This window comes from Cynocephalus volans, chromosome 2 (genome assembly GCF_027409185.1).
Source record: "Cynocephalus volans isolate mCynVol1 chromosome 2, mCynVol1.pri, whole genome shotgun sequence".
Classification (NCBI taxonomy): domain Eukaryota; kingdom Metazoa; phylum Chordata; class Mammalia; order Dermoptera; family Cynocephalidae; genus Cynocephalus; species Cynocephalus volans.
In genome coordinates this window covers 89,328,914-89,347,603 of record NC_084461.1, presented here as the reverse complement: position 1 = coordinate 89,347,603, position 18,690 = coordinate 89,328,914, and the positions used below count along the sequence as shown (strand labels likewise).

General features: G+C 41.9%; 1 protein-coding gene across 12 annotated transcripts in view; it reads right to left on the bottom strand.

Moving 5' to 3' along the window:
• Positions 1-17,278, bottom strand: part of PAM (peptidylglycine alpha-amidating monooxygenase) — a 282,338-nt gene extending 265,060 nt beyond the window's left edge. For all 12 annotated transcript variants that reach the window (XM_063087956.1, XM_063087955.1, XM_063087961.1 and 9 more), the window contains exon 1: positions 17,103-17,278. The gene's annotated coding sequence lies outside the window, so the exon portion shown is untranslated. The remainder of the gene's footprint in view (positions 1-17,102) is intronic.
• Positions 17,279-18,690: the final 1,412 nt, after the last annotated feature.

The following is an 18,690-nucleotide window of genomic DNA, read 5'->3' as shown; positions in this document are numbered from 1 at the left end:
TCACAAAGAAATGTAAAGTTCACATAAATTTTTACATAAAAACATATTATAGCTGTGAGCCCAGGAAGTCTGACTTCCAGGCTCTAACCTCAGGGATATGCCTAGAGTAAGGTCTACACTTAAATACTGAGCCAATGTCTTGACTCCCAAAGGGATAAAATAAAAGCTTTCCAGGTTAATCAAGAAACACCCATTAAAACTGGTATCCCTAACGTGCTATTATTCTGAATTGTCAACACCTTGAAATTATTACTACCAAGTTATATAACATGTTTATTTAAAAAGACATTGTTTTATTAGGTTGAATCATAAGAAGTTGCAGATATTCAAATATACTAATATCAGAAAATAAAAAGGCAGACACAGATTAAACATAAAATCCGTCCTGACTATGGATGAACTGAAAATTAACAGTTTACTTTCAGCAAAATAACACTGTCACATAAATTACTGTAATTACTCAAATTTTATTTGTTATAGTTTTGTTGGCACTTAATTTGTAAATTTGTTTTATCTTATAACTGTATAAGTGCTATAAATGAAGACATTTACTCCAAGCTTGAATATATTTAAGTATCATAATGACAAACTTAATTACATCAAACTGGAAGTACATGAGGATGTTTTCTTTTGAAAGGGGCCTTTATGCAGTTGTCCCTTGGTATTCGAAGGTTCCAGGACTCTCTACGAATACCAAAATCTGAGGATGCTCAACTCTCTTATACAAAATGGTGTAGTATTTGCATATAATCTACCCACATTTTCCCATATCCTTTAAATTACTTCTAGGTTACTTATAATACCTAATACAGTGTAAATGCCATGGAAATAGCTGTTATACTGTATTGTTTCTTTGCATTATTTTATTGTTTTACTGTTATTTTTTATTTTTATTTTTTCAAATATTTTCTATCCATGATCGGTGAATCCAAGGATGTGGAATCCAGAAATACAGAGGGTCAACTGTATTTCATAAGTTGGAGAATGATGTGTGTATCTCTTGAATTGTGTAAGCATCCTAGCACATAATTTTGAGAAAAAACAAATCTCAGTCCCCTCCTGCTCTATCTCACAAGCTTGGTGTTGGTGGGCAACAGCAGAATACAAACATCAGGATGAAGAGGACAGCACAAGACGGACCATTTTCGCATGCCTTCACATTCAAAACAAAGCGATTAACCTTTATGAGCCTTAATTTTCTCTTCTGTAAAAGAGGGATAATGGTTTACACTGCAGGGTTACAGAAAACATTAGACATATGCTAGGTAAGGTATATGCATATACTAATAATACCTAACACTTTCTAAGCAGTTAACCATGTGCCACATATTTTCTATGTATGTAACATTTTATATGTATCACCTTGAAGAATAAATTACAACCATCACACTGTGTGAAGTAGGTGCCAACATATCCCTGTTTTAAAAATGGTAAAACTGTGGCACTCAAAGGTTCAATAATTTGCCCAAGGTCATGTAGCTAGTGCAAGTCAGAACCAAGACTTAATCCAAATGTCTAATGCCAGAAGCAAGTTGGGCTTCTTCTCCACTGTGCAAAACTACCTCAATAAATGGGAGCAATTATTATGATACTGATGCCCATAGTTCTGGGGGAAAAAAAAAACCGTGAATATTCTCCCACTATACTCTCACAAACACCAGATGTGGGGGGTGGGGAGGGGTTCCCCACATGCTAAGCAAACAAACATTGTCCTCTAATTCAATTCTGACACTATCTATCTGGAGACAGGGTCAGATTCCACACATTAAGGGCTCTGTCCCACAAGACTGCTCCCCATTTCAGATGCCAGATGCAAGCCCCAGGTTATTTTAGCTGTGCTTCTGACTGACCAGCTATAAATCAGGGTTCCACCACCCACTCCTTGGGTTCAGTTGATTTGCTGAAGGGTTCACAGAGCTCAGGGAAACACTTACTTACATTTACCAGTTTATTAGAAAGGATATTACAAAGGATACAACAAAGAGACACATATGGCGAGGTTTGGGAGAAGGGGCGGGGAGCTCCCATGCCCTCCCAGAATGAGCGTGTCACCCTCCAGGAACCTCCACATGTTCAGCTATCAGGAAGCTCTCCGAACCCCAGTGCTCTTTTGTTTTTATGGAAGCTTCATTATGCAGGCATAAGTGAAGCATGGACGACCATGTAGAAATGTGATCTAATGCTAATAGACTGAGCAGAGAAACCCAGCAAGGCCTGTTTGTTCAGGTTCTTCTTGGTCTTTCTGTGAGGAACTCCTTCCTGCAGATGGGGTAGGAACCCTCCTGCACTGAGGGGCTTACCACCTACATGCAGATAAAGTAGGTCAGAGGATTTCTTTATGGCCAGCTCCAAAATAGAAAGGCAAGGGAAGGTTAGAACAAGCCAGGAACAATGGATGAAAACCAAAATATACACATCACAAGATCCCAATAGTTTTCCAGGATGAGAACACATAAATAATCCCTCTTTTAAACCCACCCACAGCCCTTCTAGTACACCCCGGCCTCTGAGGGGGCTGCCAAGCCACTCGGGTCATAAACCTACCCAAAATGCTATTTTCCTTTTTTTTTTTTGTCTGTTTTTTTTGTGACTGGCACTCAGCCAGTGAGTGTACCGGCCAGTCCTACATAGGATCCGAACCCGCGGCGGGAGCGTCGCCGCGCTCCCAGCGCCTCACTCTCCCGAGTGCACCACGGGCTCGGCCAAAATGCTATTTTCCAATTGGCACTAGGCTTCTCTCTATAAAATGTGGGGCATAGAGAGCAACATTGTTTTTGAAAGGCTTCAAAAGTCTAGCCAACGGCAGTGTAAACGTCAATTTCCTCTTCTTCTCCAGATTCTGAAAGGTCCCTCCCCCAATCCTTCCTCTCTCTGTGTTCCTGTAGTTTAAAATGCTAGACTAAGCCACTAGGCATAAGGGCAAAGTGCTTAGGGGAAGGAGCCAGAAACATTACCACCACCCAGTTTGCAGTACAGATGACAAACTGCTCAGTTAACATTACAAAGTTGGTGAGCTTAAGCCCCAGGAGAGCTATGTTTTAAAAAATAAGAGTATTTTCTTTCTATTTTCTAGCTTCCCCTGCTTGGAATGTAGCACTAATGACAAAGAACTTCAATTTCACTCCCATCTGGCAAATGGGTTGGCTTTCATTTTTAAAAGGCAACCATAATGATTATTATAACTATAATTTTTAGAAATGGAAAAAATATGTTATTAGGGACACAGTTCCCAACCACTCCCAAACTCCATCCCCTGGAATCAAGTATATGTTGTACTTAAAAATAAAGGTTTTAAACTGTACCGGCCTACCCCTCTCAGCTCCTTCACATAAAATCTAAAATGGCCATCAGGAATTTATAACTCCCAAAAGGCTTAACCAAAATCCTGTGGTTTGTTTGTTTGTTTGGCCCAGCTGCAACCTTCAAATGGCTCCACTATACAAAATACTTTCTTATATGGACATCCCAAAACACGTTTAGAAGCAAATGTAAACTCCTTTGAGTACAATGCAAGTGTTATTGCCTTGAAACAAACAAAAAACCAAGAGAGAGACACTATTAAAGCCATTTTTCACAGACTACAGATAGTATTTGTGAAAATTATTAACTATTATAAAACACGGTCAGAAATGAATCAGAGTGGATAATATTATTATAGTAATAGTAGTCATCCACATTATAGTAATCATAGAACTAGTAGTAGTTGTTTATCACAGCTGTAGTTGTCTTTGTCTTTGTCATCGTTTCAGTAGACTGTGTGCTTCCTATGAAGTAGTACATGTATGATCACATTTATTCCCACATAAGCTTTCCAGAGTGACACAGGCCCCCAGGTCAGAATTTGTGGATTCAAATCCTGGACCCACCACTTAGTACATCTGTGACCTTGGGCAAATTACTTTAACCTCTGTGGGTTTGTAAATGGAGATAATAACAGTATCTACCTCACAGGGTGGTTGTAAGAATTAAATGTGTTAAAAACATGTGACATGCTTAGAACAGTGTCTGGCACATGATAAATACCATAAGAGCTAGCTGTTATTAATTAAGTATTATTATTTGATTTCAGAGATGAGGAAACTGCCTTCAGAAGGCTAAGTCACTTGTCTAAAGTCACACAACTGGTAAATGTTGGACCTGGGGTTTGAACCCAAGGCAGTCTGAGTCTCGAGTCCATACCCTTTACCACCTCAAAAAAGCCCCTGTAGTTTTCAAGCATATATATATTTTATATTTGTATCCCAAGAAGAAAGGAGAGAATTCATCAAATAAGAGAAATGGTATCGGTATCAAAAGTCTAGCCAACAGCAGTGTAAACATCAATTTACTCTTCTTCTCCAGATTCTGAAAGGTCTCTCTCCCAGTCCTTCCTCTCTCTGTTTTCCTGTAGTTTAAAATGCTAGAGTAAGTCAATAGGCATAGGGCAAAATGGCTGAGCACCCACAAGGTCAAAGACTCTACTGGAAGCCAAGATTACACAAAATACCAGATGGTCCCAGGTGTGACTTTAGCCTCATGATCTAGGGAGAAAGAATATATATATACAAATATTTTAACTTGGAACAACAATGGATGATTGCAAAAACAAAAACAACAAAAAGAACACTTAAAATGGCCAGACACAGGATCTTTCCTGGCTCTAGGAACAAACACACTTCTTTAAAATGTCCCTCCCACCACTTAACACTCGCCCCCCACCTGCCCCTTCCCCAGTCCACAAAATTCTCTACCCAACACCTTTTCCTTCAACACATTTTATGGTTGATATTATCACTTCAATCACTGTTTTGACCTTCTGGTATTTACATGTAGAAGGGAAAATATTTAAGTCAAAACTTAAGAACAAGAAAGAGTGATGAAGATTAAGGTAGAAACAAATTTAATCTCTTGGTCATTATGTTATCCTTTCCATATAACTCTTTCACTCCTCTGCAGTTTCAGAAAGAGGGTGTTCTGTTAGGTTTGAAAGATTAAGATCAAAACGGTTATTCTCCAGGTAACATCTACTTGATAGAATACTAAGAGGAAATTTATTTCTACAACAGCAGTGAAATATGAAATTCATTGTCTTTTTCTTTAAAATTCTTTTTACAAAATAACATTAGCAGAAATAAACAACTATGATTGTGTTTTCTTTAGTGAAAATCTTGATGTAGCAATAATAACGAAGCAAATTAACGAAAGCGCAGAAATTAAAAACCTTCTCTACCACATAGCTATTTGAAATGTAGGAGCTACACACTAAGAAAGCCTTTCTGGTTGACAACAAAACAGCCACTTTTGTAGGTAAAGGTCAAGTATTCAATTTCTATTCACTAAATCTGAATGACTTTTTACAGTAGGCTTCTCTGATGTGATCTATGTGCCAGTCTGTTAGAAAATAAAACATGGCTAAACTTTTAAACTGGTCAGCCAGGTTCACAAGGAAACAGCACACCAGCTTCAGGTTCTTTCCTCAATGTCAAGCAAAGGCTGTCCTACCGCCAGAATGAGAGACCATTTGAAGATTAACGCAGGCTCACCAGATAAAATGGTACAACTTACTGCCAAATCTGGATAAAACTCCATAAGAGATGCACTTCTATATTCTCCAGTGTCAACAGGTCAAAATGCATCAAAGTCTTCCCTGTACTATCAAAAAATAATTTAAAAAAAAAAAAAAGTGCTGAGAAAAAAATATATGCTAGCAATAATATTTTTAAGTCTAAGAGAAAAATGTGTTTTTATCAACCAAGGCTAGGGCATCTAATCTAATAAGATAAAAATCAAAGACTCTTACGGGTGTTTAGCAGAGAGGGGTCAGTCTGTGTCACAGAACCACACATGGCTTTCCAAAGTGTCAAAGAGAAGCATGGTTGGCCAAAAAACTAATTGAAGCAATAAAATAATTCACACAAAAAAAGTCCGCATAAAGATTATACAAATAAGCACAGGAATTACATTTTTTTCCATTGACATTAGTACAATAACTGAATGTACTATTAAAACTTGGGGGCCGAGCCCGTGGCGCACTCGGGAGAGTGCAGCGCTGGGAGCGCGGCGATGCTCCCGCCGCGGGTTCGGATCCTATATAAGAATGGCCGGTGCACTCACTGGCTGAGTGCCGGTCACCTAAAAAGACAAAAAAAAAAAAAAAAAACTTGGAAGAAAAATTCATGGGTTCTTTTGTTCCTTCTCTTGGCTGGTGTTCTCTACTCTAATTTAAACCAATTAAAATTAACAGGACTTGCAGAACTCTACAATGAGTATATATGACCATTCAGAATCTCATATGTAACCTCTATTAAGTATTTCATTATTTTGCCCCATATCATACAGAAAATTAGCTCTTCCGTACCTAATTCATCTCCTCTATGAATCATTTTAGTAACACAGAACTAATTCACCATGTTTGTGATCACCCTTTCTTGTATATGTATTGCATCATGCTGATATGGGTGGAATTACGCCCCTGCAAAAGACATTCAAGTCTTAACTCCCAATACCTGTGAATGTGGCTTTATTTGGAAATAGGGTCTTTGCAGATGATCATGTTAAGATGAGGTCATTAGGATGAGCCATAATCCAATATGGCTGTGCCCTTATAAAAAGGGGAAATTTGGACACAGAGTCAGACATGCAGAGACAGGAAAGACGATATGAAGACACAAAGAGAATGCCACCTACCAGGCGTAGGAATGCCAGAGGCTAAAGGCAGGAGAGAGAAGTGGAACAGATTCTTCCTCACTGCCCTCAGAAGGAACCAACCCTGCCAGTGCACTGATCTCAGACGCCTAGCCCCCAGAACTATGAGACAATACATTTCTATTGTTCAAGCCACCCAGTTTGTGGCACTTTGTTACAGCAGCCCCAGGAAACCAATATACATGCTGCAGATGGAATCGTCCCAACCTTGCATAATGTGGCTGGAAGCACCAGAAGCCTTACAATTCCTGTGGCACACATATGACTCCCCACTGTGGGAAATGGGGTGAAAACCTGCAATTTAGGTGGGAATATGAAATACACCCAGGTAAAATATTAAAAATAATGTCTACATTTGCTTAAAACACATTTCATGTGTTTTACTTCATTTACTCCTTAAAACTACACTATGAATGAATAGGGGAGGCTTATTATCTTCATCTTATTGACAAGGAACCTGAAACTCAGAGAAGTGAACATTTTGGCCAATGTCACATGTATACATGGCAGAACAAGTATTGGTGCCAAATCTTTTCTAAAAAGATAAAATCATACATATTTTTACTTGGAACAGTGGTGGTACTTTAAAAGCAGTGCCTCTTCAAATGACTCAAGAAAGAATGACAAAAATAATATCACACAGACCGAGTAGGTTGAGCGGCTCAGTGACCCCGTCAAGATGGAATAAATCAGAAGAAACTGGTAGAAAAAGCAACCCATAACTTGTGAACCAGGCCTTGAAGGAAGAGATGGAAATAGGCTGATAGAAAGAAAAGAGGTATCATGACGAATAAATGCAATGCCAAGGAAAAAAAGAATAAATTATGTGGAAGGCCTAAACAAACACCGAAGGAAGGTTTTCAGTTGCCTAATTGAGAAGCCCAGAGAGGGTATGATGGGAAATGGGCTGAAATAAGGAAGGGGCCCTTCAGCTGAGCAGATGAAACAGTCATCACTGACAGGATGGACATGTACTTACCACAGTCAGTTTTTGAGCAAGGTTTGATGTGAAGATGGAAGCCATTTTAGTAACTGTGTTAAAACCAGTTTAGTGGCAGAACAACCTGGGACTGTTGCTGGTACAATGTGTGGCTTTGAAAAACTGGTTGGAACTGAAGAGAAAATAATGACTCTAATTAGATGCTTTAAGTTTTAGATACCAGCAAGAAATCCTCAACACCCTTTTTTGCTCACTGCCCCAGTTCTAGACATATTGGCTTTACTGGTGTTCTTTGGTGGAGCGCAGGGCTCCTCTTGTTCCAGCCTCAGGATCTTGTACTTGCTCCCTCTGCTTGGTAGAGGATCACTGTGTGGTTAGCTCTCCCACTTCACTGGGGTCTTTGCTCAGATGCTACCGCTTCAGAAGGGTCTTTTTTGACTGTCCTATATAAGAGGATTCTCCCCTATCATTCTCCATTCCCTTATACTACTTCATTTTTATTCATAGGTCTTATTATTATCTGACATTATATTTATTTTTTTACTTAATGATTATCTGCCACTCCTATTAATATGCAAGCTCCATGACTATAGGGATGTTTTGTGTCCTGTTCACAGTTTTATTCCTAGAGTCACCTGGCGCAGAGCCTGACATAAAGTAGGGCTCACAAAGTATTTGTTGAATAAATTTTAAAAAATCCCATCTTATTCCCAAGTTCAATTGGTGGTATCCCCTAAAATGCTTTTTATCCATCTTCACTGCTACTTCCCAGTATCCACCACCATCTAGTACATCCTGTCATTTCTACTTGGATTAATGCAGCAGCCACCCAACTCCTCCCCACTGATATTCAGGCCCCCTCCAATTCATTCCCCCACAGATGATCCTATCAAAACACAAATCACCTCAAGTCACCAGTCCCTACTTAAAACACTCTCCACTGTTCAAATTCTCTACATAGCCAGCAAGACCCTGCGTGGTCTGGCCCCAGCCTAGGTGTCCAGCCCCATATTGCTCCACTGTCCCCTTGATTCTCCTCAGTTACCTGATTTCCCCCTGTTCCCTTCCATTACATGTCCTCTGCCCAATGATAGTTCCCTGTCTTCTGGAACACTCTTCTTCCTGCCTTCTCTCAAATTATCCTACTCACACTTCAGATATCAATCAAATGTCACTTCCTCAGGTTCCTATTATGTAAGCCCACACAACCATACTGCTCTATTCAGAGCATTTACCTGTGTTTGTAAATATATAATCATTAGTTGGGGAGTGTGTGTGTGTGTGCACACTTAGTTAATGATTGTCTGTCTCCTGGACTGTTCACTACACATTAGCACAGATCATGAATTTGTTTCACTATCAGATCTCCCGGGTCAAGAATAGTGCTTGGTACATGGCTGACACCGAATAAATATTCATTGAATACGCTGATAACCAAAAGAATCCATTCTGACCAGGTCAGCTAAATTATAGTGCCTTGGAAGATCTGGGATAGGTCAGTAATCACATCCACCTGTTCTGGAAAATGTTATCATAAGACCATTTTATGTAGAAGCAACCATAATAGGGCCAGAAAGCCTAAAATAACCTAGAATACTTCTTAATACCCTTACCCTAGATCCCTTCATGTAGGATGTAACCTAGTAAGAATCCCAAATCTACATATCATATACTACCAATAGAAAGCCTGATGAAGTAATTAGGCAGAACTGTCATTCCCTCTCTCCTTCGACCCTTCTACCTTCTTGTGATTATATAATGTTAAGCTCTGCTAACTCTTTTTGGAACACATTTTCAGGGCTACCTGATCTATGTGTCTCCCTGACTGGAATCGTCATATTGGCTCAATAAATCCTTGCTATAAGTATTTGATCTCAGTTTCTTCTTAGGTCAACAAAATGAAAGAAGACACTATTGGAAACCAAAGAGGTAGAAGTCAATGCCACATACACACATATAAAAACTTTCCACAGATATTGAAGTGAAGCTAAAGGCAAAGATATTAGTTAAAATCTGTAATATGATGATCAGCCGCTAGAAAACAGGAGAGGGGGTAACCCAGGACAAAGCCAACTATGAAACAGCGCTGACTACTGACTGGATAATAATAGGATTAAGAGAATCTTTCATTAAGGAACCAGACAAGAACCAGTTCAAACAATTTTCTGAAACCACACAGTTATGACTTAGGTAGTGAAAGTAACTGGGTAAAAGGTGACATTTACATATCTTATTAACAGATCTTTGACTCATCAGTCTGTTCTGGAAATACATATCTATGCAGAGAAACCATGCAAACTTTCCTCTCCTTCACATTTTCCACTATAAAAATTCTCCAAAAAGTCCTTAGTTTTCCTTGGCAAATGTTTTAAAGACATTTCACTGTGGTCGATTAGGCATACAGTAATAGCGAAGTGAGACAGGGGCCATGAAGAAAATGGCATATAATAGAAAGAACCCACTTTGCTCCTGATTAAAGTTACTCGTGTGCAGCTTGAGGAAACGGATCCACTAAAAAGTTCTGAGTACTGCAAGATATCACGGGTTAAAGGACAAGGTCTAATTTTTAACCTTCATTGTTGCTGCTGTATTCCCAAAACACTAGAATCTACATAATAATTCTAAATTCTCTGGAGGGAAAGGAAGAACTTATTAGTTTACTCTTTTTCATTTATTTCAGTCTTCTTTTAAAATAAGATGTAACACTGATGGGTATGAAAAATAATCTAATATCACTTCCTTTCACTTGAACTCATCAGTGACTCATGCAATAAACAGCCAGTCTCCTGGTTTTGTTTCTGAGGACAGCACACTGACAGTTTCAACAACATACTCCAGTTTTACTGGAATTGGTTTTCCAAAGATGACTTACCACACCCTGCCTGACAAAGGACTGCATGAAACTGGTGAAAATTTAGATCTTCAGACAGACAACAGACACTGATGATTTCCAATTTCATGCTGCTTATATGAAGAAAATGGAGGCACAAGGAAATACAAGCCTGAAGCATGGGTGAGAACTGTGACAAATAAAATAGAGAGGAAAAATGAAAGCACATTGAACAACTGACTTTACCACATTTGAGGGACGGAGGAAGGGGGACTGGAGGAAAGATAACCAGCCTTCTCCATCCCTACAGAAATAAGATTTTAAAACTCACAATTAAAAAAAAAAAAAAAAGACATTTAACAAAGCTGCACTTAAAAACTAAATGGAGTAAAACCTCACTAACAAATGCCTGCTTTATGCAAGACACTCTACATTTGTAGAAACCCCAATAACACATGACCTTTGCTCTCCCAGAAATTGGAGAAAACTGAAACTTGAGGAGTATCTATAAAGATAAGGATTTGTTGATGCAATTAGTAATGTAAACAAGAGGTATATGCATAATCTACACAAAAGTTTTCCTTAGACACTATAGATGCCTCCAGTTACATGCAAACAGTTATCATGCTACTTTGAAATTAACTTATCTCTTTATAAAAAGCTTCCCTCAAAAGAATTCTAAAAGAGGACATCCTTAGCAGGTTCTGGGTTATGTACGTAAATGCTTAAAATAATAAATTCAATTTTTAAAATATTATGAAACTCAGATTTTTAAAAGTTTGAATGAGTCTTCATATAAGGACAATTTTACTGCACAACAAATAAGCACTACTTTAAAGCAAACTTCTTTTGGCATAGGTAAATGAAATTCTGAATATCTGAAATTTATGACAGTGTGTTTTTAGCCATGGTGATGGTATGATTTTCCCATAAGGGCCTCAGCCTTTACTTTTATTTATTTCTACCACTGTGCTTTGTTTTGCTTATGCTGTACATGACCAGCAGTCATCAGGTAAAAATTGTCTTTTGTGGCTGCAGCTGCTGTTGGCTGGGCCTATCATTCTTTGTGCTTTTACTTCCCAGTACTTGTGGTCCATGCCCTCTTCAAAATGAACTTTTCCTATCTGATGGGCTGTCCGCTTAAACTCCCTGAACAGGAGCCTTCTGAAATCTTATTCCTGTCCTCCCTCATTCATGTGAGTTCAGGTAGGACCAGCTGGGTTGCAGCAGGCACTGTCTGGGTGCTGCTGGACTGGCTATGTTCCAGAAACTCGCTGCCTATGTGTGGCTCATATCCTTTCATGTTAAGCATGGCTAGTAGATGAAGCTCAAGACAATGCTCAGAACTTCAAGCTCCTTTGGGTACAGATCCTAATTGCACAGTCACACATGATTTAATGCTATTGTAATGTTATTTATATGTAGAATTTCTGCTGCCTCATGGCCCCAGCCTGCTCAGTCTCCAAATTTACATTGTAGATAATTTTCTACTCTTTTTTTCCCCAACGGGCCTGAACTAAGTTCTGTATAGGTTATCTAAATTGAAATATTTCCTCATTAAAAAGGAACTCCTATGAACCTAACACAAAAACCACTATCATTTTTATGCTGTCAAAATCAGCAACTTCTACTGCCTCCATTCACTCCCCAACACAAAAAAACTGAAGCTTTAAACCAACAATATCCAATAGAACTTTCTGCAATGATGGAAATGTTCTATAATTGCTCTGCCCAATACTGTAGCCACTAGCCACATGTGGATTTAAAGACTTGAAATGTGGCTAGTGTGACTGAGGAATTACCTTTTAAAATCCTACTTCATTTTAATTAACTTAGACAAATTTAAACAGACAATGTGGCTAGTGGCTCTCAAGTATAGTATACAGTCTGAGATTTTACCCTACTTGCAAGCTAACAAATTAGCATGCCATAGTTTCATGGATACTGGGAGAAGACACAAGATCCTGGGGCCAGATATAAAGGACTATATTACTCACAGAAAAAGCAGTAGCAATAGCAGAAGTATCAGCATAATTTTGCCAGTTCCCTGAAACTCAATTCCCACAGTATGATGTAAAGAGGGCAGGTGACACTATACACCCAATGATTTGCATTACAGGAGGGGAACCCTAAGTTTAGAGTACTTGAATCTTTTATACTGAACAGTAAGCCTACCTGCTGTTTGCTCGAGAGGGAGAGACTACCTCTGTCTTCCAAGGCTATCTACTATACAAATGACCTTGAGAAGATAGTCTGGAATGGAAGCAGTAGGTGCACTTGCTCACAACACATCCAAAATCTGAGTGACTAATGGAGAATTATCTCCCAGCAGTCAAGATATATCATACATAACTCTGAAATTTACCATCTCTCTCCATTCTGCTTGAACACCCTACTTTTAGCCACTTATTTCTCAGTAGGACCACTGCAAGCTTCCAATTGGTTGTCCTGCTTCCACTACTGCCTCCTGCCAGACATTTTCCATATAGTAGCCAGAATGTACCTTGTAACAGAAATCTAATCATGTCACTCTTGTTCCAGTCTTCCACGTCATCCACTGCCCTTAGGATTAAGCAAACACTCCATAGAAAGTTCCACAAGGCCCTGACTGATGTGGCGTTGCCTCTGTGGCATTTCCCTTCCTTCTCCTTCTAAAATTCATTGATTTAGTCACACTAAACTTTCATTTCCATAAATGCAGAGATCATAAAATGGTAGCCCTGGCTTTAGTCCCAACTATAGATTTGTCTGGTTTGACCCACACAATCGTTTAAAAGGAATTTGGGCCATTTCATATTTTGGGAGATTTAATATTTACAAAATATGAATTTTAAGCTCCTCTTAAAAAATCAAGGCATCTGGCAACACTTGGCCTGCATCCCAACCTGACAACACTGGCTGAAGGTGAGCGTCTACTACTCCCTTTAGACAAAGCCTGGATTCTCCAGGTTGCCACACCTCTCTCTTCTGCTATCATTTATTTATTCTTTTACATTATCTGCCTAACTTCCAGTCTAATGCATCATGTTCTGTTCCCCTCGGTCTGGAACATTCTTCAACCCTCCTGCTTCTTCTGCTACCTACCACTCATGCTTCAGGTCTTAGTGTTTTCTAGTCCTCCAAGAAGTTTTCCCCAACTACCAACAACCTAATTAGGATGAGAAGATGCACTGTGGCCCCCCCCAGGACCCTGTCATCCCATCACATCTTGTGGTTTTCTGTACTATTTCATCATGGCACCAATCACACGATGTTATAATTTTCTGTTTTCAAATGGGCATCCTCCCTAGCCTTTTAGGTCTTAAAAGGGTGACTATGACTCTCCTGTACACTATTATACACTGATGCCTAGGAAAAAGCCAAACACATAGTAGAATGTCAATAAACACTTGTTGAATAAATAAATGAAACAAGTTAGCTGACAAATGGCTACTTTAAAATATTTTGGGAGGGAGGGTGTGGAATACATATTTATATTTTTATACATCTTCAAAAATTCATGGAAAGATTCGTATTATCTTTTCATTCTATTTTTCCCCAACTTTTTGAAGGGTGCTTGTATATTTATTTTTAAAATTGAGACCTTTGAAACCCATTCCTTCCCCCACAAGAAACTAAAATGTCTACTTGAGTAGTAGAGTAGTAGCTATGTGCTAAATAACAGGCGACGTGCTAAGTAAGCAATTCACATAGATTAGCCCATTTAATGCTTACAACAGTTCTTTGAGGTAAGTACTTCCATTATCCCTATTTTGGAGATGAGAAAACTAAGGATCTGGAGGTTAACTACCTTACCCAAGGTCACATGACTAGTAAATGCCTGCGCAGGACTCAAACCCAGGCCCAAATTAAAATTCTTAACCATACACAACTTACAAACAGAGATTTTTTTACTGTGCCCTGGATGATACGAGACCACACAGGGTAAGCAGAAACCATAGAACTATCTTTCAGGTAATCAGAATTATAGCTGCCACTAACTAGCTATTCGATCTTGGATAAGATGAAGGTCTTATCCTCCACAACAGTACAGTAGACTGTAGGAAAAACAAAATGACCAAAACATCTCCCAGTATATATCTGAGAGCACATGAAACCACCACCAACTTTATTCACAGCCTGTCTGTTGAGCTATTTGTATGTGGTTTTAATAATTAGCTCTTATGAACTGAAAGAGTTAAAGGCGTAAAGAAAGTTCTTACACACACAAGCAGCTTTCTGCTCAATATTCACGACTATTTTACCAAACTACACAGTTTTCAGGGCAGTGGCAAGGATCCTCAACTTCATTTCACAAATAGGAAAACAAAGGTACAGAGCAATAAGGCCAAGTGTAAAGTTAACACTAAGTCCCTCAGGCTGCCTCTCAGCCTGCAATACCTTATTGCTCAAGTTGAATCAAAATTCGCACAGCCCAGGACTGGTACGCAAAGCCTAGGAAATTCCACACATAGCCAGCAGATGAGTAAATACTTCCCAGGAGAGGTAAATAATCAGAGATGTCATTGGTTCGCGAGAAATAAAACCTAGTCAGGAAGGGTTCTTTGTTAAGTAGGATTCTTTATTTAAGAACTCTGACCAATCTTTTCCAGGTGGAATTCTTGCTCATCCTTTGCATCAAGCCAAATCAAAATGAAATGGTTTTAAAAACAAACAAAACGTTAAGTCTTGTAACTTTTTAAGTCAACTCTCCAGAGTCGATTGAGGGCCCACAAGGCCTTTAAGTGTCCAAGTTCCAGCCTAATAAAATTGTTCAATCTCTATATATTTTTCTGGCCATTATAATTTCCTTTCTCAAGGAGTTGAGAAAAAATTGAAACATGGGTACCATATTTTGCTGACTTGTGGAATGTAGAATTGGAATGTCTACAGCTTTTAACATTTGATTACCACATTATACAAGTAAAGGATGCTTTTCTAAGCTTTCATTCTAAAAACACAGAATTCATTTTTATTTCCAAGCACACCTCTATTTGATGAAGTAGAAGCATTTGAAATTTTATTTTAGAAAACAGCGCTGTAGCAAACCTGGTATTTGTTCCAATCTATTAAGTAGATTCACCAAGTAATGATCTTAAAGGGCCTTCGATAATCCATTCTTGACATCATGCTACTTGCCATATGTAGTCATTAGAACATATTTGATGTTCATATAAAAATATGAAATAAAACTATGTGGTCTCAGTTAGATCAGAAGGCCCTTTAGGGCGAGGAATATATTCTATATTTTTCCATCTTTAAAGCATATAGCGGAGTGCCATTGCACATATAGGAACTCATGAAAATGTCTATTAAATTAGCAATGTATGAAGAACAAGACTTAGCCATTTAATGTCAGATCTAAAGCTGATTTTCTTAGACTATTTATTTGCTTTTTTCATAAAGTAACTAGAATGGCATTAACAATACTTCTTGTGCCTGTGATTATAAACTGAAAATTTACAAAGGATACATCACATGTTGTTTGTTTGAACTAAATGTCTGAACTTACCAAAATAGGTCTCCTTCCTAAATTATTGAAATTAGCAAGCAAATTTAAATTTGCACCTAGGATGGAAAAGTGATTGTAAAGACTGGGAAACATCTCTAGCAAACACGTTCTTATTTCCAAAAATTGGAGCCAATAAGATCTTCCTGTTGTCTGAATTTCTATGATCACATTGGTATAGACATAATGTCCATAGCTTGGAACACAGGGTGTGTTGGGAAAGGCACAATTTCTCCTCTGAACCTTCATGGCCATCTCTAGGAACACGTTTCTTTTAGCTCAACAGTGTTACTGGTCGAACCACCTAGAGAGATATAATCACATCACAGCCGAAGGACCTGAATTCAGACGATAGAACACAGCACCTGTCGTCAGGCAGCTCCACAAGACAAGAGACCACGGATTAAAATCATGTAATACCCTAAGCTGTCCCACAGAATCCTCACGACGACCGTCAGCGGCAGGCAGAGCAGACACATTTTGCAGATGACAACACGATGGGTCGGGTCCCAAGGCCGCACAGATGGAAAGGTGACTGAACCCAGACTTAACTAATATCCCAAGTGTCGTATACTTTCCATTCTGCCTGGGCGATCGCCGCCCGTCCGCAAATTACATGCTAAGGCTGGCAAAGCGGCAGGAAGAGAGCGGAGCGTGGCAGGGACGGGAAGATGAGGAGAGGGGATTTCCAGCGCTTCCCGGCACCGCCCGGGCTCCAGCACCCAGCGCTCCTCTGCTCCAGTCGCTCTCTACCTGCGCGGCGACGCTCACGTCCCCCAAACTAGGGGCGGGCCGGGGAGGCTTCCCCACGTCAGGGGGAGTTCTCCAAGTGGGGGGCGCACAAGGGGAACGAACAAATGTACCCCACAGGGTGAGGGCGCAAGGAGAAGCGAGAAGGTGAGAAGGATAGGAGGGAAGGGTGACCTCCAACAAACTGGCCAGGGACGTAGTGGCGGTGAGGGGTGCTCACAGAGAGCTCTGGGGAACGCGAGGATGGGTCAGTGCCCAAGACCTACTCCGGCCGGGGCGCTGGACTCTCCAGTCCCCCCGCCCCACGACCCGGGCAGCCCCGGAGGAAACCACAACTGCCCCGGGAAGCGGAGCGGGCTGAGGCGGCGTGTCCCCGCCCCGGGCCCCCTCCCGCGCCCCGCGGCACCAACCTGCGCGGCCGCGGGCTCTGTCCGGGACGGAAGCCGGAGCCTGCGGGCGGCGGAGCGGCGGGCGGAGTTAGTTGGAGGCTCGGGCTCGCGGGGCGGGGACGGGCTGAGCACGCGGCGGCCGCGGCGGTGGCGGAGGTTCCTTCCTCCTGGCGCGCGGGCCCAGCCGGTCCGCCGCTCGCCCCAGACGCCTGGGCCGGATCCCAGTCCCTCCCCCGGGGCGGCTCCCGGCCGCCCCCGCGCCCGCCCCGCGCCAGCCGCCTCCGCTCCGCCCCCTGCCCCTCAGGGCACTGGGGCAGCGGGGGTGGGAGTGAGCGGTCCGCGGAGTGCCCCAGCCGCGCGCAGCTTCTTGGGGTGTCCCTGCGGGGATCGCGTATCCTGGGTATGTGGACTCACGTGCGGGAAAGTGGTGGCCAAGAGCTGGAAGTCTGGCCCAAGGGTCCTGGGGAGGGGAGTGAAGGCCGTCCCTCTGTCTTTGACCCGCTCGTGTCCCGTGTCCCTAAAGCAACCCTGCGAGGTGGCCGCGCCAGCTGCCCGGAGACAGGCCGAGGAAAATGTCCGACTCTCCCTCCGCCCAGCTCCGGACCAGGAGGACGTTCCCGAGAGAAAGCAGGATTCCTCCCCCGGCCCCTGCTCAGGGCTGGTGACCTGGCCAAAGAGAATGCGCGTAACCTGCAGGCCGGGCGCGGGGCTTGAATCCGTGGAAAAGGTGCAATTTTTACTTACACCACCTCCCCTTCCCCGGACCTGGATTCAGGCCACATCGCTCAGGTCCGCGCAGTGTTTCACCCTGCACCCCCCACCCCGGGCCCAGGGGCACCCCCTTTCCTAGTCTGACCTCTCACCTCCGTATGCACATCCCTTATTGGGAATCCTTAACACCGCAGAGCGCCCGGCCGCACTCACGGACCACTTCGCCCCTAAACTGAGGGCAGGAAACCCAGGAGCCAGCCCCCTTCCCGTCTCCTCCCAAAGCAAGAGAAAGCAGGGAGCCAGGGGGCTGGAGGGTTCCAGTCGGAGGGTTTGTACTCGAGAGGTTTGATGATGTCCGTGACTGGCCCCACACACGAAGTGACACGCGTTTAATTGATGGCGGTGGTGGTTTGCCTCTATGTCTCCCCCTATGCAGGTAACCGCTGGAGTTCATCACACCTCTTCCCGGCGCCAGCCACTTCTTTCTCCCGAGTCCTATCGTCCCTTCCCCCTAAGCTCTCCCGCCTGAGCTGCCCCGGAACCCACCGAAGAGCTCTGGTCTTTCCTGGCATCTCCTCCCCCCTGCAGCCCTGGTGGGAAGGGAAGGCTGGCAGAAGGGGCGCTGAAGTTGAGGAAGGAGAAGCCGGTGGACTGAGGAGAAGAGAGGAAAGTGCGAACCGAAGGAGTACGCGGAAGAGGAGCCACGGGAACGAGGCAGAGCCCTCAAGCCAAGGGAGAATTCCCGGAAAGAAAATATATTTATCCGTAGGAAAACCACCAATCCTTGTAGTGGATAGATTGGAAAATCTGGACTGCCTCCCAACAGAATTCGCAGCGATCAGTGGAGAGTCAGGGATAAACTGGTCAGGGCCTAAAGCATACCTCCATGAGCCCCACT